Raw genomic sequence first — 17,861 nt, forward strand, 5'->3', positions numbered from 1 at the left:
GATAAATACCCTTCTTGTCTGTTTGGACAGTTAAAATCACCTCTTAGAACCACGGGGGGCAATTTGATTTTTAAGGGGGGCGATTTGGAAGCTTGTTTCGACCAAGTTAATGGGCTTTTAGGCTTCCTCCACGTGAATAGTTCACTTTTTGAATAATAAGAATTATATGTGGCGGCGGGGGGGGGGGGGTTGTCTGGATTTTAGAGATGCTTAGGGGAGGCATGGCCCCAAAAAGGTTGGAAACCACTGTATTAGAATTTTAAGCATCTTTATTCAGAAATAAGTACCACCAAGTTAAATGGAGGTTCCTTCCTCAGAAGTGCGTTTGCAGCCTTAATGGGAGCTCTCTACTTTCCCATCACCAGAGACACTGAAAGGTGGGTGTTGATGCGGGAACATTCAATTGCAAAGTGATGCACTGCTTTGGGCAGGAGCGCAGGCAAAGCAGCCCACTCTCTGGGATGCCCCCATTCCAACAGCGCCAATACCAAAGAGAGAGCACCTCCACCTGCACAATCTATCTATCTATCTATCTATCTATTATTTTCTGTTTTACAATTTAGAATATTCATTTGTACAACCTTAAAATATCAATGACTTCCCTGCTTTTCTTTCCATGGTTCATTTTGCATAGCATAAATCCCTGCATATTTTATGTAAACTAAACCATTCAGTATTCCATTATTACTTCCATCAAAACTTATTTACACTGTTGAATTTATCTTAATGCTTTCAATGTTTTCAAGCATACACGATTTCCCCCCATATGTTCAATAAACGTTTTCTAGTCTTCTTTAAACTTATGTTCTTCTTGCTCTCTTATTCTATAAGTTAGATCTGCAAGCTATGCATATTCCACCAGTTTAAGTTGCCATTCTTCTTTAGTTGGGATCTCGCTCGTTTTCCATTTGGGGGCTAACAAAACACAGGCCACGGTAATGGCATACATAAATAACCGCCTGCACTTTCAGAGGAAGAGCACAGAGGCAGCTCATTGGCTGTCTGAAAACCCCTGGAATAAAGGTGAGGGTAGTCTTACAGACCCAGCTGGAAAGGAGGGGAAATAATGGAATGACAGGTGTTCAAGTGAAAATAGTGTTCTGGTCCGGTCTTGTTGTCAGGTTGACTCGTGCAATCCAATCCATGTTTACTGAGAAGTCCATCCCATTGCATTCAGTCAAACTTACTTCAGACTAGTGTGAATAAGCCCAAGGGAGCGGGTGGCGCTGTGGTCTAAACCACAGAGCCTCTTGGCCTTGCCAATCAGAAGGTCGGTGATTCGAATCCCGACAATGGGGTGAGCTCCCATTGTTCTGTCCCAGCTCCTGCCAACCTAGCAGTTCAAAAGCATACTAGTGTGAGTAGATAAATAGGTATCGTTGCGACGGGAAGGTAAATTGCATTTCTGTGTGCTCTGGCTTCCCTCACGGTGTTTTTGTTGTGCCAGAAGCGCTTTAGTCATGCTGGCCACATGACCTGGAAAGCTGCCTGTGGACAAATGCCAGCTCCCTCGGCCTGAAAGTGAGATGAGCACCGCAACCCCATAGTCGCCTTTGACTGGACTTAACCATCCAGGGGTCCTTTACCGTTACCCTTTTCTGCCATTAAGCTGCAGCCCCCTGTCTCTTTTTTGGAGAGGAAATTAATTAAATACCTACAATTCTATGATTCTACATGCAAGGGGTTGTGGGTACTTCAATGCATGGCACTTTTGATGGATTTAGCATAGCTTAAACCACAGAGCCTAGGGTTTGCCAATCAGAAAGTCGGCAGTTCGAATCCCCGTGATGGGGTGGGCTCCCATTGTTTGGTCCCAGCTTCTGCCCACCTAGCAGTTCGAAAGCACATCAAAGTACTAGTAAATAAATAGGTACCGCTCCGGTGGAAAGGTAAACGGCATTTCCGTGTGCTGCTCTGGTTCACCAGAAGTGGCTTGGTCATGCTGGCCACATGACCCGGAAGCTGTACGCCGGCTCCCTCGGCCAATAAAGCGAGATGAGACCACAACCCCAGAGTCAGCCACGACTGGACCTAATGGTCAGGGGTACCTTTACTTTTACCTTTACCTTGCAGAAAGGTACAGAATAGTGGGTACACTTTTTTCGTAAGAATTGAGAGCTGTGAAGAAGAAGCCCATAGAAAAGTTGAAGACCCCATATTGATTGCGAAATATGGAGCTGTGCATGCACCTCATCACAATATCAATTATATGGGTGGGGCTTATCCCCCCCCCAATATTTTATTCAAGTTGGCACCCCTGCTGTCTACAGCTGGGAATCTAAACCTCAGGGATCCCCCACCCCCCTTTTCCCTGTGGTTCTAATTTTGAGACCTGGCAATGTTTCAGAATTTCTCTCCCCCCTGAAAATCCAAGGCACATGTTGTGCTGCAGCCCATATGGGTCCCCTGCTGATCTTAGACAGCTGACAGGCACTAGCGAAAGGTCCAGCATGTCCAGGTTTCATTCTGTGGTAAGCACAGGAATGTCCTGGGTAGAAGATTCTGCCTTCTGATGGAGTCACCGCGTTGTGAGATGCAGCACCCAGCTGGGATTTCTTAGCCCAGCAGGCCAGATAATTCTGTGTCTCCATTCCTGCAGGCCAACATTGGCATGTGTGTGTGTGACAACCCACCTGCCAATCACCTGACGTCAAGGTTTCCCAAGTACCTAACAGCCAGCTAGTTTTAGGCTGGTGGAAACCACAGCACAAGGGGGCTTTGCCTGCAATATGTTCAGGCCTCGGTTGGTTGTCCTGCCAGCTTGTCAAATTCCTTTGTGCAGTGCTTCCCCAACACCCAACAACCAGCTGGCTGAGAAAGGATCATCTGCATAATCTGCATAATCGGCCATTCAGCCTATCCAGCCTCCACCTGCTGCATACCTGGTGTTGTATATGATTTCAGGTGTGGGTCACTTGGACAAGGTCAGTGGTTCAAATCCCCATGATGGCGTGAGCTCCCATTGCTGTGCCCCAGCTCCTGCCAACCTATCAGTTCAAAGGCACACCAGTGCAAGTAGATAAGTAGGTAGCGCTGCGGCAGGAAGTTAAACGGCATTTTCGTGTGCTTCTGGTTTCACGGTGTCCCGTTGCGCCAGAAGCGGTTTAGTCATGCTGGCCACATGACCCAGAAATCTTTCTGTGGACAAACGCCATCTCCCTTGGCCTGAAAGCAAGATGAGTGCCACAACTCCATAGTCACCTTTGACTGGACTTAACCATCCAGGGGTCCTTTACCTTTTTTACCTGCTCAGGCCTCAGGCTGTGGCTTGACCCACCAGCTTGTCGGAGTCTTTTGTGCAGTTCTTCCCAAACACCCAACAACCAGCTGGCTGAGAAAGCAGCTTTCCACAGGGATCGTCTACATAATCGAGTTCCCTATGGCAAACTCGGCCATTCAGCCTATCCAGCCTCCACCTGCTCCACACCTGGTGTTGTATATGATTTCAGGTGTGGGTCACATGTGCATGGCTTGTGGAACTGGCCTCATCTGCCCAATCCCCACCAGATCTCCCTGCCCGGGCTGAATTCTCATTTTGCTGGCATTGAAACTGGCTCTGGTCAAATTGGACTTGCAGGGCTTTTTACGCATTAGGAGAACATGCCCTTCAACATTTCTCCACTGAAAATAGGGACGTCCTATTCTATTATTATTATTATTATTATTATTATTATTATTATTATTATTATTATTATTATTTTAGTATTTATACCCTGCCTTTCTGCCCACTATGGGTAGCTTCTGACTACAAAAGAGGTTTAAAGACTCTCTCAAGGCAAATTTTAAAAAATGTAGTATAAACACCAACAATTGGGAAACACTTGCCTGCGAGCACTCCAATTGGAGAACAGCCTTTACCAAAGGTGTCATGGGCTTTGAAGACACTCGAACTCAGGACACAAAGGAGAAATGTGCTAAGAAGGAGGCATGCTTAGCAAATCCACACCGTGATCACCTCCCGCCCGGAAACCAATGTCCCCACTGTGGAAGGATGTGTGGGTCCAGAATTGGCTTCCACAGTCACTTGCAGATTCATTGTTTAAACCATGTTTATGGAAGACAGTCTTACTCAGCTATGAGTGATCGCCAAAGAAGAAGAGAGAAGGTACAATAATGCAACAGAACACTGAATGTTAAAAACTTCCCTCTACTGGCCTGCTTTCAGGTGCCTTCTAAAGGTTGTATAGTTACTTATCTCCTTGGCTTGTGGGTTGCATAACGGCATACCCTCCAACATGAGAGCCAGTGTGGTGTAGTGGTTAAGAGTGGTAGTCTTGTAATCGGGGGAACCGGGTTCGCGTCTCCGCTCCTCCACATGCAGCTGCTGGGTGACCTTGGGCCAGTCACACTTCTCTGAAGTCTCTCAGCCCCACTCACCTCACAGAGTGTTTGTTGTGGGGGAGGAAGGGAAAGGAGAATGTTAGCCACTTTGAGACTCCTTAGGGTAGTGATAAAGCGGGATATCAAATCCAAACTCTTCTTCTTCATTTCAACAACAACAATAATAATAATAATAATAATAATAATAATAATAATAATAATAATTGTCAGAGCTGCTTGAAGATCCTAGCTCACAGAGGATCACGCTAGCCAGCGGTCATTAAGTAAAAGTCTTTATTGAATTACAGTTTCCATTCTCACGCTGCTGCGCGCAACTCTACGCCTAGTAGCTAGGTCGGCGAAGCTCCGTCTGAGTCTCCGCCCTGTGTGCACCAACTTAATATCCTAGCCTTGCTCCACCTTTTCCTCCTGACTGTCCTCCTCTGGGTCCCTCTACCCCCCGGGGCTTCTTCCTTCCGGGATTCTTCTGACGCTGACCCAGACCCTCCTGCCTCCTTGCGCCGGGCTTTAGGACCTGGCTCTCTTTCGGGGCTGCTTACTGCGCCGCCTTCCTCTGCATTTGAACTTGGCGCGCGCGCCCAACCTTCCACTTTCCTCTCAACCGTTTCTTCGCTCCCCGATGGAGGTGTGGCCATCCCCGACTCATGTCCTCCCTCCTGTGGAGGTGTGGCCACTCCTGACTCATGTCCTCCCTCCTGTGGTGAGCTGCCAGCGTTTCCCCCCTGGCTCCCTTCCTCTTCCCTGCTTCCTGGCGGTGACGCTGGTCCCGATTTCCAGCTGCTCCCCCCTGAGTCCTCTCTGGCTCTGTCTTCCTGGGGTGCCCCCCTAGACTCCCCCCTGGCCCTCGCCACTGGTGCTCCTTTCTGTGAATCCTCTGATTCACTGGAAAGACTAGGAGATCTCGGGTCGTCGTCGTCACTCATCTTTTCTTCTGCCTCCTCCCCTTCGCTCTCTGTTTCCTCCCTTGCCCGTGCTTCTGCTCCTAAACCCCTGACATCCATCCCCCCCTCGAAGCCCCCCATTCCCCCCTCCCCTCCTTCCGGTGCTGGAGCTGGGGGCTGCTGTTGCAAAGGGACGAACGTCGGGTATCGGTCGCTTCCCGTGGCAGGCCTCCATCTGAAGTCTCCCGGGTCTTCCTCCCCGCTCTCGTCGACGACAGTCACCTCCGCTTCCATCTCTGTGCCGCCGTGCTCGAAACCAGGGTCGTCCCCGAAAACGTCCATGTCCGTCTCTCCCTCACTTCCTCCTGTCGGTGTTGCTCGTCCTGGGCCTTCCAGCCACCGTCTGCGCCACTGCTCCTCTGGCCTATCGTCCCACCAATACGAGGGTTCTGATGCAGATCCCGAGGGTGACCCCTCCGGGGAACGGACGTCTTGTGTCGGGTCCTCGTCCGAGTCGAACCCCCGGAAAGTGCTGGCCGAAAGTGTGGGCGTGAAAAGCCAGTCGTCAAAATATTCTGCTGGCATAGGTCTATGGGGAAAGAGGGCATGAAACTCGTCTTTGAGGAGAGGTTCGTCCAAGGCGTAGCCCGGCACCCAGCTGTTCGCACTGGCCGGGGTGCCCTCCTTGGCGAGAAAGTATTCTACCCCCTCTTCCCCCCATCTGGAGTCCAAAATCTCAGTGACTTCGTTGATGCGCTCCTTCTGTGCCACTTCCGCGTGCCCTGTTCTGTCTCTGACCGGACTCGGCGCTGTTCCGGGTTCCTGGAACCTGTGCGGTGCCTTGTAGGGAGTGAGCACCGATCTGTGGAATACCGGATGCATTCTGGAACCCTCCGGAAGTGCCAGTCTGAAAGCTACCGGGTTGACCTGCTCTTCGACTTGGTAGGGCCCCAGTTGCTTATGCCCTAGTTTCTTCTTGGCCAACGACCTGGCCGGCACTGCGTGGGCTGCTAACCAAACCCAGTCTCCCACGTGGAGCTCTTCTCCAACCCTTCTGTGCTTGTCTGCTTGTACCTTGTATGCGTGCTTGGCCAGCTCCAGGTGGCGCCTCAGCTGATCGTGGACCTCCTGCAGCTCCGACGCGAACGCATCTGCTGTCTGCGGCTCCCCCTCCCCCATTCTTTCCAGTCCCGGGAAGGTTCTGGGGTGCCTCCCGTTGTTGGCGAAGAACGGCGTGACCCCCGTGGACACGTGCTTCGTGTTGTTGTAGGCGAACTCAGCAAGCGGTAGGTAATCCACCCACGTCGCAGGCTGTTGATTTGCATAACATCTCAGGTACTGCTGCATGATGGCATTGACCCGCTCCGCTTGCCCGTTGGTCTGCGGGTGTCTCGCCGACGCCAGGTTGATCTTGACGTTCAGGAAGCCCATCAGCTTCTGCCAGAAATTCGAGATGAACTGCCGCCCCCGGTCGGACAGAATAGACCGTGGCAGACCGTGAACCTTGAACACGTGGTCTATGAACAGTTTGGCGGTTTGCTCCGCCGTGGCCACCTTCGCACACGGAATGAAATGCGCCATCTTGGAAAACAGGTCCACCACCACCAGCACTGCCGTCTTGCCCCTTGAGCTGGGCAGATCCGTGACAAAGTCCAGAGCCACCCTTTCCCAAGGTTCGACCGGAGTTTGCAGCGGTTCCAACAGTCCGGCCGGCGGTTTGTGCACTGGTTTGGCCCTCTGGCAGGTGTCGCACCTCGCCACGTAGTCTGCGACCTCCCCTCTCATTCCAGGCCACCAGAAATCCCTGGCTACTAATTCCACCGTCTTCTCCTTGCCAAAGTGCCCGGCCGTGGGCGCGTCGTGCAGCTGCTGCAGCACCTTGGCTCGAAGTTCGTCTCCCGGCACGTAGATGGCCCCTTTTCGGATGAGCAATCCATCTCGTAGCCGGAAACCGTCGGCCGCAGCCGTGCCCCTTTGCACCTCTGCCATCTTTGCTTGTGCGAAGGAGTCCTCCTGCAACGCACGTCGCACCGCCTCTAGGTCCACGGTCGCCGCGGCGCACGCCCACACTGCTGGTGCGAAGATGTGCATGGCGGCCGCTGGCGTTGCGTCCTCCAGATACTGTGGCTTACGGGAGAGAGCGTCTGCCATGATGTTGGTGTCCCCCGGGACATACTCTATTCGGAAGTCGAAGTTTGCAAAGAACTCAGCCCAACGTATCTGCCTCTGGTTCAGGAACTGTGCCGTGCGCCAGTGCTCTAGATTCTTGTGGTCCGTGCAAACCTGCACCGTGTGCTTGGCGCCGATCAGAAAGTGCCTCCACGCCTTGAACGCTGCGTGAATGGTCAGCAACTCCCTGTCCCAGATGGTGTAGTTCTGTTCGGACTTGCTGAGCTTCCTGGAGTAAAACGCTCCCGGTCGCCACACCCCCTGCGGGTCTTTCTGCAACAGGACCGCCCCCACGGCTCTGTCCGAGGCGTCTGTCTCCACCCTCATCGGCTTGCTGGGGTTGACATGAAGCAGCTGCTCTTCCGACGCGAAGAGACGCTTGAGTGCCTGAAAGGACTGCTCCGCCTGCGCTGTCCAAACGAACTTCTTCTTCTTGGAGCTAAGCGTGTCAGTGATGGCCGCTGTCTGCATCGCGAAGCCCTTGATAAACTTGCGATAGAAGTTCGCAAAGCCGACAAACCGTTGGACCTCCTTCCGGTTGCGCGGACTCTTCCAATCCAACACCGCTCGAACCTTGGCGCTGTCCATGGCGAGCCCCTTGTCAGACAGCTTGTAGCCCAGAAAATCCACCTCCGGCACGTCAAATTGGCACTTCTCCAGCTTGGCGTAGAGCCTATGTTGCTTTAGCCTGCTCAGCACTTCCTTGACGTGTCCGTCATGCTCCTGCTGCGACTCCGAAAAGATCAGGATGTCATCTAAGAAACATACGCACGTCTTGTAGAGAAGTCCCGCCAACACGTGATGCATAAACGCTTGAAAAACGTGGGAGCCATTTTGCAATCCAAAAGGCATAACTCTATATTCGTAGGTCCCCAGTGGCGTGAACATGGCTGTCTTCCACTCATCTCCTTCCCGCATGCGAATGAGGTTGTACGCCCCCCGCAGGTCCAACTTGGTGAACACTCTGCCCTTCCGTACCTTTGCGAGGAGGTCGTCAATGCGGGGCATGGGGAAGTCCGATGGCCTAGTCAGACTGTTCAAAATCCTGTAATCCACTACCAGTCTTTTCTGGGGCGTGTCCCGCTTCTTAACAAAGAATACGGGACTGCCCCCCACTGCCCTGGACTCCCGGATGAAGCCGCGTTGCAAATTATGGTCAATGAACTCTTTGAGTTCCTGCAGTTCGTCCTCTGACATGGAATACAGTTTCCCTTTAGGCAGCGCCGCCCCCGGCAGCAGGTCAATTTTGCAGTCATATGGTCTGTGAGGGGGTAGCCTGTCTGCCTCCTTCTCGCAGAAAACTTCCAAAAATTCAGCGTACTTGTGTGGAATCGCTTGCAGCGTGCCTAGCAGCAGCTGTGACTCCTCTTCCTCTCCTTCCTGCCTGGGCACGATGCAGTGTTCAGCACAAAAGGAAGAGCCGAAGGTCAGCTGCCTCTGGTACCAAGCCATCGCTGGGCTGTGCTTGTCCAGCCAACTCATGCCCAATACAATGGGCGTGTCAGATAGTCGAGTGACGTTGAAGCTGATGATTTCTCTGTGATTCCCAAGTCGCATCACCATTGGTGGCGTCTGCTTCACCACTTGCCCCCCGAGCAGCTCCCTGCCATCCACCGTGACAACCTGCAGGGGCAGTGTGGCCGGCAGCAACTGTACAGCGTGCCTGTCGACAAAGTCCTGCCCTATAAAGTCCGCATTGCTGCCTGAGTCAATGGTGATTGGCACGTCCATGGTGATTCCATTGGGCAGTTGGAGAGACGCTGTGAGCCTCACTACTGGTTTGGGCGGGAGGGGGTTCACGGGCTGTAAAATCGCTGGGGACTGCGTCACTAACACGTCTGGCTGGGCCCCAGTGCCTCTTCCTCCAGCCAGACAGCCTCGTTTCCCTGCTGTGGTCCTCCTTGCTGTGTTGCTGCAGTCACCATTGCTGAGGCTGCAGTGAGCTTGTGGGGCCTCTGGGGACACTCTTTTGCCATATGCCCTGGCTCCTCACAGACGTAACACTTCGTGTTCCCTCTAGGAGGCTTCGCTTTCACTGCTGCTGGTGCTAGGGCTCTGGTTGCTGACTGAGCCCTTGCACCTCCCACCTCCATAGGTTCGGCTCCTCCTCCTGGCGGAGGCGTGGATTGCGCCCGCGCTGCTTCCCTGGGAAAGAAGGAGGGGCCCCCGGCTGGTTCGCGCCCTCCACGCCCTTCGTCCCTGTTCCACGGACGTCCTTCCAGCCTCACCCCCACTGCCAGTGCCCTCTGAACGACCTCCTGGGTGGTTCGGGGTCTCTCCCCCCTGGCGATCTCATCTTTAATCGAGTTATGCAGCCCCTCCCAAAAGAGGTCTCTTACAGGAGCCGAATCTCTGTCCCATTCCAGGGCACTGACCAAGGCGAAAAAGCGGGCATGGTACTGCCTGACGCTGGCCCTCCCTTGTCTCAGCCCATGCACCTCCTTCCGTGCAAGATCCACGTCAATACTTGATAAAAAACACCCATCCATTGCTTTAATAAAGGCATCTGCATTCTGTAGCGCCGGATCCTTATCTCTCCATAAATTGCGTAGCCATGCTCTCGCATCCCCATGCAGATGGGACATGATGAACCCCACTCTCTCTTGTTCATCTCTAAAGTCTTTATGCAGCAGTTGCAGTGCGCACAGTACGTCGGCTCTAAAGTTGGGATACTGTTGCAGGTTCCCATCGAAGTGAGAGACCAGCCCGCCTGTCCGTCTCGCCAACCCAATGCCCTCCTGCCGGGGTGTCTGCTTTGTCAGCACGTCTAACCTGACCTGGAGATCCCTGCAGGCTGCGGCTGCTTCCTCCTCCCTTTTCCTGGATGCTAGAGCCTCGGCGTTCAGTTGTGCCACTGCGTTTCTGAGTTCCTCTATCTGCTGCTCAGCCGTCATGTCGTCTGCCGTTCGTGAGCTTGCTAGTAGGCACCTGTGTCTCTCCCCTCCTCGAGGCTGTAGATGCCCACAAGTAGAGACGGAGCTTACTGTCAGAGCTGCTTGAAGATCCTAGCTCACAGAGGATCACGCTAGCCAGCGGTCATTAAGTAAAAGTCTTTATTGAATTACAGTTTCCATTCTCACGCTGCTGCGCGCAACTCTACGCCTAGTAGCTAGGTCGGCGAAGCTCCGTCTGAGTCTCCGCCCTGTGTGCACCAACTTAATATCCTAGCCTTGCTCCACCTTTTCCTCCTGACTGTCCTCCTCTGGGTCCCTCTACCCCCCGGGGCTTCTTCCTTCCGGGATTCTTCTGACGCTGACCCAGACCCTCCTGCCTCCTTGCGCCGGGCTTTAGGACCTGGCTCTCTTTCGGGGCTGCTTACTGCGCCGCCTTCCTCTGCATTTGAACTTGGCGCGCGCGCCCAACCTTCCACTTTCCTCTCAACCGTTTCTTCGCTCCCCGATGGAGGTGTGGCCATCCCCGACTCATGTCCTCCCTCCTGTGGAGGTGTGGCCACTCCTGACTCATGTCCTCCCTCCTGTGGTGAGCTGCCAGCGTTTCCCCCCTGGCTCCCTTCCTCTTCCCTGCTTCCTGGCGGTGACGCTGGTCCCGATTTCCAGCTGCTCCCCCCTGAGTCCTCTCTGGCTCTGTCTTCCTGGGGTGCCCCCCTAGACTCCCCCCTGGCCCTCGCCACTGGTGCTCCTTTCTGTGAATCCTCTGATTCACTGGAAAGACTAGGAGATCTCGGGTCGTCGTCGTCACTCATCTTTTCTTCTGCCTCCTCCCCTTCGCTCTCTGTTTCCTCCCTTGCCCGTGCTTCTGCTCCTAAACCCCTGACAATAATAATAATTTCTTTATACCCCGGCCATCTGACTGGGTTTTCCCAGCCACTCTGGGCAGCTCCCAACAGAATATTAAAAACACGATAAAACAGCAAACATTAAAAACTTCCCTAAACACGGCTGACTTCAGGTGACTTACCCAACATTTCTCCAATGAAAATAGGGGCGTCCTAAGGAAAAGTGGGACATTCTGGGATCAAATCAGAAACCAGGATGGCTTCTGTAAATCCGGGACTGTCCCTGGAAAAAGGGACACTGGGAGGGTATGAGATAATGGCTGGCAAATTCTTTAACCTCTCATTGATGGCTCCCTGTTTGCAAGCTTGAAAAGCCACCAAGTTTCCCCCCAATATAGAAATATAACCTGATATCTTTCTTTTCCGGCACCTGTCTGTCTCGAGAGACAATGGAGTGCACCTCCGGGGGTGAAGTCAAACCACTGCGTTAGCAGCACTGATCTCTCGGATGCACAAGCCTGGGCCACGTGTGTGGAGGTCCTGGGCTCACCCTCCTCTCTCCGCTTAACCCACCCCGCAGGGTTGTTGTCAGGATAAAACCAGGGGGAGCAGGTGAGAGATGCCTCGGAGTTATTTGGAGCAGGATAAAAATGTAACAAACAAAGAGCTGTCTGAATGGAGCTTTTGGTGGTGCTTGCTATTATATCACCGACTGCCTCTGTAGCTGTCCATTCTGATGATAATGAAAGCTCCGCCAAAGAGGGGGCTTTTATGTGTCAGTAAGTACCTCATTATATCTTAACCCAAGGGCACTAATTTATTCATGTATAATCAGTGGGGTAATATTTAACAGTCCCCTTTGGGACTCAGGGTTGTGTGTAACAGCTGCTTCTCAGCCCATTTGTAATCAAGCCCATTCCTTCTAGTTTGTTATATGCTCTGTGTTTTGTTTTTTTGTTTTTTCCTAATGAGCATTATGGGAATCTGGGGGATTTCATGATTTTTTATTGTTCTCGTTTTGATACCAGCACAACCCAACTTCAAAAGTATATTTCAAAGTCTGTGCCTTTGCCTGCTTCACAGGATGCCCTGATTTATTTAATGGAATGCCGTTCAGATTGAAGAAAGGTGTGTGTGTGTTTTTGTGCCTGTGACCCTGTGTGTCTCCAGATCTTTTCATTCATGGCTTTGTCGCACTTTCTCGAAACAAAGTCCACCCCTATTCCCTTTCCCGTGCCTCAGGCAGAACTTGGGATCTCACCAGAGATGGGAATCTTTCAAAGGACCTGTGGTTCCTTTGAGCCGCCCCAGCCTGACGCTCGCTTTACAATGCTCTGAACAGATCAAGCCACAAATGCCAGATCTCCTTTTCTCCCCGCCAGTGCTTTTCGCACTCTTTAATCCTCTTGCTGACTCCGCCAGCAGAAGATTAGTTCAGAGCTTAGCTTGTTTCCCTGCCTGTGCGGTTACATTTTCATAAATTAGATTTTTTCCCCCTCCCCTACAATATATTTGCATGGGTGTAGCGAAATCGTGCAGCTTGGCTCTGAGCTCTGCAATCTCCTTTCCTTCCTTGTATCTTTTGTTACAGGGATGGTGACAACCCCACCCATCATCTCTTCCAGGTCTGTTAACAAAGGTGGCAGGACGCCACCTTCATGGCATGACCCTGGTTCCTCCCCACCCCTCTTATCCGAATAATTCCCTTTTAAGAAGACTGACATTCCGGCTAGCTCATGACTGATTTCCCCTGCCCCTCCCACGTTTGTGTTTGGACAAGGAAGTGTGTTGTATACTGTTGTGGAGGAAAATGTAGACTGGCAGGTGTTGACGTGTCATGGAATCATGGAATTGTAGTGTTGGAAGGGACTGTGAGGGTCCCCTAGTCCACCTCCCTGCAATGCGGGGATCTTTTGCCCAACGTGGGCTGGAACCCACAACTCTGAGATTAGGAGTCCTATGCTACAACTAATCCACAATGCGGCAGCTAGACTGGTGACTGGGAGCGGCCGCCGAGACCATATAACACCAGTCTTGAAAGACCTACACTGGCTCCCAGTACATTTCCAAGCACAATTCATAGTGTTGGTGTTGACATTTAAAGCCCTAAATGGCCTCGGTCCAGTATACCTGAAGGAGCGTCTCCACCCCCATCGTTCTGCCCGGACACTGAGGTCCAGCTCCAAGGGTCTTCTGGCGGTTCCCTCCCTGCGAGAAGCCAAGTTACAGGGAACCAGGCAGAGGGTCTTCTCGGTAGTGGCACCCGTCCTGTGGAACGCCTTCCCACCAGATGTCAAAGAGAACAACTACCAGACTTTTAGAAGACATCTGAAGGCAGCCCTGTTTAGGGAAGCTTTTAATGTTTAATAGGTTTTGTATTTTAATATTCTGTTGGAAGCCGTCCAGAGTGGCTGGGGGAACCCAGGCAGATGGCTGGATTTCTGTGTCATATGATTTTTTTTTGGGGGGGGGGGAAGGTCTTGGGCTACAGGGTGGGCAATATCAAAAATCTATATAAGGGCTTGCGCACCATTGTTCAGGGTTCTTCTTCCTCCTGCGTGTGGTGAGTGGGGACCCTGTTGCAACAGTCCCTTTAATAAAGATCAGGCTTACTAGTCGCTTTGCTTCTCAGTATACTCTAGTTGGCCTCTATTATTTTCTCCTGCCGATAGGGGAACCCACTTAAGAACTCTATACAGGCTCCGGAATACCCCCATAAGGGAAAGGGAGCAGTTTTTCTTATAACACACTCATGGAAATTAACTGAAACCTGAGTTAGTCAGGGCCTTTCATTTAAACTTTGAGTAAAAGTTACTTCAGTACAACCATTGGCTATGAAACATTCTTGATGGGTTCTTGCAAGGAAGAAAGTAGCAGCTACCCTTTTCTGAATTCATTTGTTCTCAAGATGTGATTGCATCCCCATATTCCGCATTTTGCATACTGTACCCCCCATCATGAAATTAGCAACCCTCCTCTCTATTTCTGTTTCGCAGAATTTTATATACCGGTATTTATCTCTCACGACAAATGGGAGAAGCTTCTCTGTTGTTCCTGCTAATAGGGTGCAGATTTTCACAGGCCTCGCGGCCACAGTACTCTCAGAATACAAAAAACTCTTGCAAGGAAAAATCTTCAGAAATGATCTGACTTAAAAGAGGAAAACTGCATGCAAATCAGCCGAGAAATGGCAACCCACCCTCCTCCCCCACCTCAAAGGGCTTTTATGAACGGTGATGCTCTCTGACAACCATAACATTGCCAGCTACAAGCAGAAAATCCACTTCTAATCTTCAGGAAAATGAAAGGGCGAGACTTCGGGGACCTCACTTTCAAGCAAACTGGTATCCCATTGCACCAAAAGGCTTTGAGGTTTGCTTGGAACTTCTTAGGGGGGAAAAACCCCAGCCCTCCAAAACCATATGGGCCTGATCCAGTCCAAAGTCTAGCACTTTTATAGCATGTAATTCAAATAGGAGAATAAGGGTTAATGTGGAAGAATAGCGGGAAATGGCTTCCACTCTCTCTTCCTGCCAACCTACAAGAAGCATCCACAGGAGACTGCCAACATATGCGTGTTGTTGTTTTTTAGGGGGGTTAACTATTTATTTTTCCCCAGTAGTGATGTAAGAAAGTGAGAGCTGGACCATAAAGAAGGCTGATCACCGAAAAATTGATGCTTTTAATTATGGTGCTGGAGGAGACTCTTGAGAGTCCCATGGACTGCAAGAACAGTATCCAGCAGGGGGATACTGTAGATAGTTTTCACTCAGGTCCACATATGCAAATAAGGGATTGAAAGTGACGTTCAGTGATTGGATAGTTACAGAAAGTGTTACAGTTGCGTTGTAGTGGAGCTCTATATAAGCAGGCTGGCTGAACCCTTCAGTTCAGTTCTGTTCTGGCCTGTGAATAAACAAGAGCTGTTTAAAGAATCGCTGTGGCGTCTGATATGTTCACCCACAACTTAATAGATTTGATTTAAATCAAATCGATTTAATCGCTAGTCAGTAAGACTTGATTTAAATCATTATTATTTTTACAGAAACTCATTCTTGCTGCTGTAATCTTAATATTTACAACCAAATGAAGGTTTCATTTTTGGAATAATAGATTTTCAGAGTAGTTTTTACAGTTTTATCAAAAATTACCGACTTGCACAATTATCACACAAAGATCCCAAGACTCGTGGAGTATTCTGCTCACAAGGTTGCGCTTTCATTTTTACTGCTTCACACTTAGCTACTTCTGCAGATCTACTCCACTCCAAACAATCTATTCATTGACCCTATTGGAACTTAGCATTTAAGAGGTAAGGGGTTAATTCTGTGGATATAAATTTGCAAAGGAACAATGGGATTAAGGTTTCTCTCTCAACTCTGCATGTTTATTCTATAACATTTTTCTTGTGAAGAAAAGGCACGTTATCTCTGCAGACACAAATTCACACTTTTGAGAACAGCAAAAACAAACATCTGTTATAATATCTTCTCATTAGAAAAACTGCCCCAAATAATCTTACAGAAACCTCTGGAAGACATTGTGAATGGATTAATGGAGTTCATTTACCAAAAAAATTAAACATTGCATATAAAGCCTCATGCTACATATTCAAAAACAAATCCTTATTTCTTGATGAATAGCCGTTGGACTATAATGTAACTTAAATAGAAAACTATCTTTAGAAAGATTTTTCCTCCAAGAGCATTTTATTTTTAAAAATCCAATTTAAATTTTAAAAATCCGATTTAAATTTTTTAAAAATCCAGTTTAATTTTTTTAAAAAAATTGATATTTTCAAAAAATCACTGGTTTTTATCCACCCTGACATGAACTAAAATGAATATGTGATCTCAGATGCCACATGTCCTGACAGGATACTACAAGGAAGCAGCAGAATCATGCCCAGCTCGTTTTGAGCTTCTAGCATTCCTATGAAATGTGCTGCTTTTCCAGATACGACACTAAAATCAAAGCATGCTTCTTCTACCCCTCTCTCTCCATTAGAAATCTGAAATGCAATCTTGCAAAGAGCAGCAACATGGTTCTATATTTATCTCTCATACTGGAGCTCCTGTTATGTTTATATCTGTTGGCAGTAATGCAAGAGACAGTGGCATATATACTGAAATAGTAAAGGGGAAGGGAAATGCCAAGCGTCTAAGCACAGCTAAATCCGAAAGATGAAATAACCACTCACTTTGGTGTTGCCCATTCAAATAACTGTGCCTGTATTGACTGAGAGCCAAAGACAGTTCGAGTTCAACCAAATATGTTGTTTGAAGCAGTATCAGGTCACCCCAGGAGGAAGTGTGCTAAAGATAACTTGTCCTTGTCATACGAGTATATGACTGACAATATCCACCAAGTGGATCCACCAAGCAGAAGTTATGGTTTACTACTGAAAGCACTCTGCTTAAAAAACAGAGACATCACCTTGCCAACAAAGGTCCGTATAGTTAAAGCTATGGTTTTCCCAGTAGTGAAGTATAGAAGTTAGAGATGGACCATAAAGAAGGCTGATCGCCGAAGAATTGATGCTTTTGAATTATGGTGTTGGAGAAGACTCTTGAGAGTCCCATGGACTGCAAGAAGATCAAACCAATCCATTCTTAAGGAAATCAGCCCTGAGTGCTCACTGGAAGGACAGATCCTGAAGCTGAGGCTCCAATACTTTGGCCACCTCATGAGAAGAGAAGACTGCCTGGAAAAGACCCTGATGCTGGGAAGGATGGAGGGCACACGGAGAAGGTGCGCACCGACCCCTCTCACTCTCCAGGCTTCAGTGAAAGCCTGCATTCGCCCCATAGGATGCACACACATTTCCCCTTCATTTTTGGAGGGGAAAAAGTGTGTCCTATAGGGCGAAAAATACAGTATATGTTAGGCAAAACTTGGAATGTGATAACATCGCACCATGTGCTCCCAAGAGAAGGATATATTCTTAATTTGTTCATTCCTTTCGTTTCATTTATGAATTGACTTCCCATGATACACCTCAAAGTGATTAGCAATGAAAGCATAATAAAAACATCAATATGGAGATGCTGTCTTTGACAGCGAGTCCCCATCTAGTTCCATGAGCCAATGTAAAGACGCTCTCGCTCAATCTTTGGTTACGGCGCCTGCCCTGTCCTGAAAATCAATAATAATTAAAAAAAGAAAAATCAGAAGGAACATTAGGTAAAACCCAACTAAGACCTAGTTGGACCACCAATCTGACTCAGAAAAAAGCAGTCCCCTATCTCCCTGTGACGCTGTGTCAAAGTAAGTGTTGCCCAAACTTAAAAATGTAACTTAAGAATGGAAAGTGTAATGCTGGTGGTTAACAAATGAGATTTAAAGACTCTCTCAAGATAAATCTTTAAAAATGTAGTATAAACACCGACAACTGGGAAACACTGGCCTGTGAGTGCTCCAGTTGGAGAACAGCCTTTACCAAAGGTGTCATGGGCTTTGAAGACGCTCGAACTCAGGACGCAAGGGAGAAACGTGCTAAGAGGAAGGCACGCTTGGCAAGCCCTGAACGTGATCAACTCCCACCTGGAAACCTGTGTCCCCACTGTGGAAGGACGTGCAGATCCAGAACTGGCCTCCACACTCACTTACGGACTCCCTGTTAAGACCATGTTCATGGAAGACAATCTTACTCAGCGATGAGTGATTGGCAAAGAAGAAGAAGTTGCCCCACACTTTCCAAGGCATTTGCCCTCCCTTTTCCGTATTGCAAAAAA

General features: G+C 49.6%; 1 protein-coding gene and 1 long non-coding RNA gene across 2 annotated transcripts in view; both read left to right on the forward strand.

The window, feature by feature from the left end:
* The window catches only part of LOC310696535, a 285,064-nt gene that overhangs the window by 127,822 nt on the left and 139,381 nt on the right, over positions 1 to 17,861 (forward strand). The gene's annotated exons all lie outside the window — the stretch shown is intronic.
* The window catches only part of IGFBPL1 (insulin like growth factor binding protein like 1), a 41,833-nt gene that overhangs the window by 700 nt on the left and 23,272 nt on the right, over positions 1 to 17,861 (forward strand). The gene's annotated exons all lie outside the window — the stretch shown is intronic.

This window comes from Podarcis liolepis (genome assembly GCF_965112155.1).
Source record: "Podarcis liolepis genome assembly, chromosome: 17".
Lineage (NCBI taxonomy): Eukaryota > Metazoa > Chordata > Lepidosauria > Squamata > Lacertidae > Podarcis > Podarcis liolepis.